Below are 8,017 nucleotides of genomic sequence, written 5' to 3'. Positions count from 1 at the left end.
CCCCATTATTGCTCAGTTCATTGAGGAAACAATCAAAATAATGGCTTTTTAAAAAAAATTCTTAAACCCTTTTATGTCAGCCAGGTTGCTTTTTTGATCATGACTTTAAACTGTTAGACTGCTCCTTCAAAAAAAACCAGAATTCTTAGTTTATTAGTTAAGTCAGTATCACAGTTAAATATCAAAATTATATTTAGATGATGAGGGTTAAAGGAGACCTGAAATAAAAAAGAGGAGAAAAATAAAAACAATGATGAAAATAATTTCAAAGAAAAAATGGAGACACTATTTCTGAATTATTTATTATGAATATGGTGGAAGGGCAAAGACTGATGGTTGAAGATAGACAAATTCACAAAAACTGAGCACTGTAAAACTGTGACTAAGCCATTGCAGCTACAGAGAAGTGAATTTATGGCATGTTAAAGGAATAATATTTATTGAAACTCTACCTTAAAAAATGGCACAGATCAAAAATATGGCTAGGTTTGAGACATTTTAGCCCTCGTTTTATTGTAGGTTTTGAGGTTTGAGGGATTGCTTACCTAACCATTTAAGCTACTGGTTAAGTAATTTCACGTACATCTTCAGACTTTTATATGACTGATGAGAGCAATTACTCAAGTGCATAATACAAATGAGGATTTGGAGTCATAATGAATGTTCTTTTTCTATGAATGGCAAAGTTCTGTGGAAAGAAACAGCAAGACTCGGTGGTCAAGAGATGTGTTTCTATTGCAGAAAATTCATGAGAAGTAAGAGGTAACTATTTCCAAAATGACCTCTACCAAAAACCTGTATTGTCAGGTTTCACCTCCAAATATATCAGGTTCCAGAACCAGAAAAGATGATAGAGACTAACACATTGTGCTTTTATTCCAACTGACAACCTTCTGGGAGAATTTATTTGGGTAGTATAAGTCATTTTAATAATGTAAATAAAGATAAATGAATTAGACCATTTAGGGATACAATTTTCTCTAAATAAGATTTGTCTCCTTTCTCTACTTAGCATCAATCAGATTACTTCCATTGGATATCAACAAATCAATTAAATTTGTATTTTTTAAAAGTTTTACAGGGTGGTTTTTTTCCCTATAAATGTCATTTTTATAATGTAGTAAAGCTTGAATTACAGGATCAGGTACAACTGGAAACTTCTAAGTCTTGACAGCTTTGGTCTTAGTATATTCTTTTATTGTTCACATTCTCCAATCAACCTGGTTAGAAGAGGTTAGTCATCAAACAACTTAATGCTCATGTGCTCATAATTGTTTCCCTTATGTACCATTCCAACCTGCTTTGTGACCTCGCTTTCCTCTTATGTTCCTGAAGCTTCCCTCCCCATTTCTGATCCTATTTCCTCATCATTTCTAACTTCATACATCTAGTCTGTCCTGCTAAAATAGCTGATGTAGGATAGGTTCTTGATCTTCTTATTCTCCACAATGTCCTTAGTTTTCTTTTAGCACAATACCTTACATGACAGATATATGTGAAATATTTTTTAAGATAAATGAGTTTTAATGGCCCAATATCCCTCTGGATCTGGGTGGGATCTAAGGAGAGGCAGTGATCAAATCATGACAGAGGCAAATGATAGTACAGAAATGATATTTCAATATTTACCATCCTCTTGCTTAGGTTGACCTTACCACTGTCATCATAAACCCAACACAATAAATGTTCTGCTTATAGGTTGTGACATTAGACTTCTTCTCTTTAGGGAAGAGATGTCACTTGAGGTATAAGTACAAGTGTATGGATCCATAAAGGCAGATGAGAATGTAATGTGTAGCTTCAAAAGAAAGAGATATGTATTTACTTATTTCTATTATATCAGCTACCAGAAAAATTTCTAAAGACATTTAATAAAGATGAAAATTCACATTGAAAGTTGACTTTATATAAATTTAAATGCATTAAATATATTCTTTGCCATCTATTTTGGTCATTCAAACACAAATAACAAAAATATTCTTATTGCACTAAAATTTGCCAGTTAAGAGTTTAATATTTTGGAATAGGGAATACTTGAAGCAGAAGTCAGTGACCATTTTATTTAGCAAGCACTTCCTTTTAAGAACATTGATTAGTATAAACAAATCATGTGTAAGATTAGGCTTTTTTTTTAACTTGGTACCAGGGATGGAACCCAGGAGTGATTAACCACTGAGGCACATTCCAGCCCTTTTTATATTTTGTTTAGGGAAAAGGTCTCACTAAGTTTCTTAGGGCCTCTCTAAGTTTCTGAAGCTGGCTTATTTTTGATCCTCCTACCTCAGGCTCCTGAGCTGCTGTAATTACAGGTGTGCACCAATGTAGAAAACTTTTAATCCCATCTTTAAAATATGTGTGTGTGTGTGTGTGTGTATGTTATATTCTGGACAGGGTAATTATACTTTATAGTATTTATTGTTATACTCATGTACAGTAAGATCCACTCTTTCCATTGTATAGTTCTGACAGTTTAGATAAATGCAGAGAGTCCTATAATCACCATTTCAGTCGCAACGCTGAACCATTTCCTATTTCCCCGCTACATTCTTCTTTGTTCCTTGGTAGTGAGCATCTCCTCTGTCCCAGCAACCACTGATCTCTTTTCTGTCTTTAGGATATGGTTTTCACTTTTCCAACATGCCATTAAATAGAATAGTGCAGAATGTAGGTCTCCTTTGAGAATGACTTCTTTCACTTAGCATGATACATTTGTGTTCAAGTCATCCTTGTCATTAGTTGAATCAGTAGTTTCTTTATGTCCATTGTTGAGTGGTATTCTTTAGGCCATAGTTTATCATTTGCCTATTCAAGGACTAAGTGTGGTGATATTGCATTATAAGCAATAGTGTACGATTTTTTTGAATACAAGTCCCAAAGAATTTCTCCTATGTATTCTTCTGGAAACTTTGTAGTTATGTTTTTTATTTGGGCTTATGATATTTGTTTTCAAAAAGGTGTAAAGTATGAATTGAGATTGCATTTGTTTTGCATAATTGGCCCAACACAACTTATTGAGAGTTATCATTTCTCTATGGAATTGGCTTTGGGCCTTGCTAAAAAAATAATGGACTTAGCATGCTGTTCCACGTATATGTGGAGTCTCGGTTCTGTTCCCTTGATCTATATGTCTATTCTCAAATATTACAGTGGCTACTTAATTTTTAAGCTTTGTAAATGTGATAGTGATTTTTTTTTATAAATTGAAGATTTGAGAATTGTTGTGCTCTTGATGAATTCAAACAAACTTTCTGAGATCAGTTTCTTTATCTTTGGAATGAGGAATTGAACTAGAAGAAATCCAAAGTCATTTTCTTCTCTTCCTTTTTATTTTCCTTTCCCTGTCTCCTTCCCCCATAGCCTTCACATCCTGTCTCCCTCCCTCTCTTTACATTCTTTCCCTATTTAGTCAGTAGATGGTGCTATGCTGCAACACATATATTTGATGGTTTCTTAAAATTTATAAATACCGTATTATGTCATCTGTTAATTCTGTGACTTCTGCCTACCCTTTGAGAAAGGGTCATTAAATTGTTAATGAAAAAAAAAAAACAATGTTCACACCTCTTCCTCTAAGAGAAGCAAAATCTCAAACAGGAGTTTGGCTACTTAAACTTAATGAAGATCTGCACCTTCATTAGCAAAGCTATCAAGAGATAAAAGACTTTGATTAAGAAAGAAAAAATGTTAAAAAGCAATGATAGGTAATGACCTTGAACACCCACAATATGATTCAATATGACATTTGAGTTGGTGTTTATTTACCCAAGAGCAAAAATATAGATGGCCGCAAAGAACACAGGCTAGGAAGCCCCTTTGCTCAAAATAAAGTCCAAAGGTTAGTTTGTTTGTGAGTCACAGAGCCAGCTGGCTGTCCTACCAGTATGACTTTTGTGGTGACAGCTGTTTCTACCAAGATTTGACCGGTGGGAAGGAGGGCAGAGGTGGTGGTTGCAAGATGGGATGGAAGTGGGAGATGGGTTGGGAGAACGGATTCTGGTTTCTTTAAAAAGGAAATCTATTTGGTTTCAGATATTCTGAAACCCATAGTTTCTCTAGCTGCACGTAATGCTTTTACTTCCTGGATAAGAACAGGTAGGTATGCATGGTCAGTTGTTACTTCATGTTCCTTTAAGTTATGATTTAATGACTGATGTTTCATTTTCGAAAGTTTAGCAAACAGAAGCTTTCCAGAAAGGGCACTATATTTACTTGCAAAATATCTAACCTGTTCTCCTGTGGTCCAAGAACCCTAAGGGTGCTGTGGACTCATGTTTCCTTTCACTTGCTTTTTCAAGGTCTAATGAAAGGCCTTTCTTGGGGTCAATGGGCATCATCCCTGGATTTTTACGTTTACCTAACGATAATGTTCACTTGATAGTCTTATGGTTTCATGTGTAATTTTTACAAACATGTGCAATTATCCCTTTCCTTAGAAAACTGAGGTTTGAGTTAGATCTCTGTGGATCAAAACCAGAGAAGATCAGAGAGGAAGAAATGCATGGATTGATGAGATCTTCCCTTGGGTGTGTCAACCCTATCTTCTCAATTTTCTATTTTCCATATCTGGATTAATGGCAAAGCCATCCTTTTAGTGGCTCAGCCGCAAACTTTAGAGTTGTCTCTGACTCTTCTCTTCCTTTCTCTATTCCTGTATATCTGAATGATAAGCATAAACGGTTGGTTCTTCCTTTCAACTAGGATCTGAAGCACCACCTCTCTTGTAGCACCTGGTCTCACCCACTGTCATCTCATGTGGGAATTAGGACAACAGTTTCTTAACAGTCTCCCCTGCTTCAACCTTTTCCTCACTTCTATCTAATTTTAGCATAGAACCCATAGAATGTTCAAATCAGTTTTGCTTTGCTGTAACCAAAATACCTGACAAGAACAACTTCAGGAGGAATAGTATATATTGGTTCATGATTCTAGAGGTTAATGCATAATCAGCTGAGTTCATTGCTCTGGGCCCCAGATGAGGCAGAAGAGCAGGGTGGAAGAGATGGGGGAGGAGGACGGCTCCATTGGTGGCAGCCAGGAAGCAGAGAGAGGGAAGTGGGAGAGGCCACAGGGAAGGGCCTCCAGTGACCTACCTCTTCCAGCTACGTCCCCACCTGCCTACAGTTACCACCGAGTAAGTCCAAACTGGGATGGATTGATTTTAGGTTATAGCTCTCATTCTCCCATTTCACCTCTGAACATTACTGTATTAACACAGGAAACTTTTGGGGGACACTTCATATCCAAACCATGACATACAATGATGATGTTAAAAGTTGAGTCAGAAGCTTTGCCTAGGAACTTCCAGCGGCGTTCCTCATACAGGGAAGAGTAAAGACCTAACGATGGCCTCCAAAGCCCTGTGTGACGGGGTCTCTCTAGCCGTTGGGGTTCTCTTTTATGTCACTCGTGTCCTCACTCATTCTACCTCAGCTATGCTGATCGATTGCCTGCTTCTCAAACTTGCCAGGAACATTCCTAACTTAGGATCTATTCACTTCCTCTTTTCCTTGAATGCCTTTTCCCCAGATTTGGTTCTCTTGTTCATTTCCTTCAGATCTTTCCACCATGTCATCTCACCATGACCTTCTTTGGCTGCTGTACTCAAAATTGGACCCTCTCTAAACTCTTTCTAACTCTTCTTTCCTGGTTGAATTTTTTTCCTGTGAGAACTTATTTAAAACACATTATAATGTGTACTTATTTATCTTCCTTAACTTCCTGAAGTACAAACTCCATGAGGGCAGGAATTCTCTTCCCTTGGATTCTTTCCTAGTCCCCCCAAGGCCCACAGCTATGCTTGATACATGGAGCTGCTTAATCATTGTTACTAAATGAACGAAAGAACGATGTTCTCCACCTCACTCCCATGGCACCCTGCTTCAACCTTTTCCTCACTTCTATCTAATTTTAGCATAGAACCCATAGAATGTTCAAATCAGTTTTGCTTTGCTGTAACCAAAATACCTGACAAGAACAACTTCAGGAGGAATAGTATATATTGGTTCATGATTCTAGAGGTTAATGCATAATCAGCTGAGTTCATTGCTCTGGGCCCCAGATGAGGCAGAAGAGCAGGGTGGAAGAGATGGGGGAGGAGGACGGCTCCATTGGTGGCAGCCAGGAGACTCTGGCAGAAGCATAAAAAAAAGGACTAACACTGGACTAGATCCCCGGGATTGGGAAGATTTCCTGGTTAGGATGACTGGAGCATAGGACTCAATGTTCCACAATCAGTTGGTTAAAAATGTAGTTTCATAGTCCTACCCCTTGGGGACTCTGATTCAGGAGTTCTGGGAATCCATATTTTTACGTGTTCCTGAAGTCATTTTAAGTCTTAACCAGATTTGGAAGCCCACTGGCCTAGAGAGCGGTTTCCCATTAATTCTACAAATATTTAGTGAGCATGTTCTGTATTCCAGAAATGGTGCCAGGGAATGGCCGTGGCCTGAAGCCTGGTCAGAGAGACAGATGTGTAAAATTATACTTGCAATGCACTATAGTAAAAGATTTCCTGAGCCATTTATTACTTACAGGGGTTACAGAAGACAAAAGGATGGACCTGGGATGGATCTGAAGGATTCTCAGGGGAAGTGACTCATGGTGAAGAGGAAGTGAGAAGACAGAGGAAGGAGAAAGGACAGTGCAGATGGGAAGAATATCTTGCCCTCTGTGTTCAAGGTAATTGCTAGGTTCCTAATGTTTCATTAGAATATCTCAATTTCATATCAAATACTCAATGATGGGGCAAATTTAGGTAGTTGCTCACTTTTCCAAAAACTATCTACCTTTATTTTATTTTTCATAGCCTTCTGTTATAGGTGCCTGGGATTCTAGTTGTCTTGAGAGAATAACAATACATCTCTGGCTTATTTATCTAGTCTTCTTTTGAAAAGGGTATAAAAAGTCTTTCCTAATGAGGAGTAACTAATGAATATCCAGAATGCTCACACTTGATCAACAAAAGGCAGACTTTAATATTATAAACAATCAGGCAGACATTAGTCACAAGTCTGCAAGTGAATGTCCTTTTGGACTCAAAATTTTAATTGTCCTTAAGTCGTGTCACATGAACAGAACCTTGAAGGGGGTGATGGAATTTCTCTCTGGTAATTCTCTGCCAATTCGTCTCAATATCAGAGGAAATGGAACCTACTTTTGTCTCTTCCAGGCTTGGATGGTCATGTTTCTGGGCTATAGTTATTCAATTTTTAAATTTAGAATTTGTATAAAATACTCTGTTTTACCCATTTATATTTGTCAGGGTAAGTGATGTTAACTACTCAGACAAACAATGCCCAAATCTCAGTACTGTAATATAACACAGTGTTTATTTATTTATTTGCTTTTTCTTTTCCCCAATCTCATGGTCAATGTGGAGTTGGAAACGGGCCTGTTATATATGGATGGGGACCTCTATGTCAAACATTTTTTCAGAAATCTAAGTGTTTTTATTATAGGCCTCTGCAAGGCTTCAAAATTGGTCTGACAGATGGCAGATAAGGAAAAGAAAAAGTGAAGCACCATCTAATTCTAATATGACTTAAACAAAGGTCAACATATTTTCTGTAATGGGACAAGTAGTAAATATTTTAAGCTTTTTGGACGACTTCTAATGGGAAAAATCGTAAATATTTTTAGCTCTATTAAAACTACTCAGTTCTGCTGCTACACTGCACTGGGAGCCATAGACAATACATAAATTAATTTGGGTGGCTGTCGTCCAGCAGAACTGTATTTACAAAGTCAGGCAACTGTGGCAAAATTTAACCTACAGGCTCTGCTTTGCTGAACTCTGCATAATATCCAAAGGGATGTCTTCCATTCACATTCCAATGGCAAAACCCTATCACTTGTCTTTCCCTAGATGCCGGGTGGCCCAGGGATTTAGTTTGGCTGTGTATCCAAGAAGAAAAAAACAAGACAAAATAAAACAAAAACAACTGGTAAGCATCTATCAGGTCCCTGACATCATGGATCAGGAGTAGAGTGTTCATTGTTTTTTTTTTTTTTTTTTTTT

General features: G+C 37.4%; 1 long non-coding RNA gene across 2 annotated transcripts in view; it reads left to right on the top strand.

Annotated features, from left to right (window-relative positions):
* The first annotated feature begins 6 nt into the window (after nucleotides 1-6).
* Nucleotides 7-8,017, top strand: part of LOC107139941 — a 34,005-nt gene continuing 25,994 nt past the window's right edge. Inside the window, exons 1-3 of one of the 2 annotated variants that reach the window (XR_001503223.2) lie at nucleotides 7-762; nucleotides 6,534-6,678; nucleotides 7,865-7,943. This is a non-coding gene — a long non-coding RNA (uncharacterized LOC107139941). The other variant, XR_007350517.1, reaches the window with a different exon arrangement.

This window comes from Marmota marmota, unplaced genomic scaffold (assembly GCF_001458135.2).
Source record: "Marmota marmota marmota unplaced genomic scaffold, marMar, whole genome shotgun sequence".
In the NCBI taxonomy this organism is placed as follows: Eukaryota; Metazoa; Chordata; class Mammalia; order Rodentia; family Sciuridae; genus Marmota; species Marmota marmota.
The sequence above is the reverse complement of the archived record's forward strand: the minus strand, read 5'-3'. Positions and strand labels throughout refer to the sequence as shown.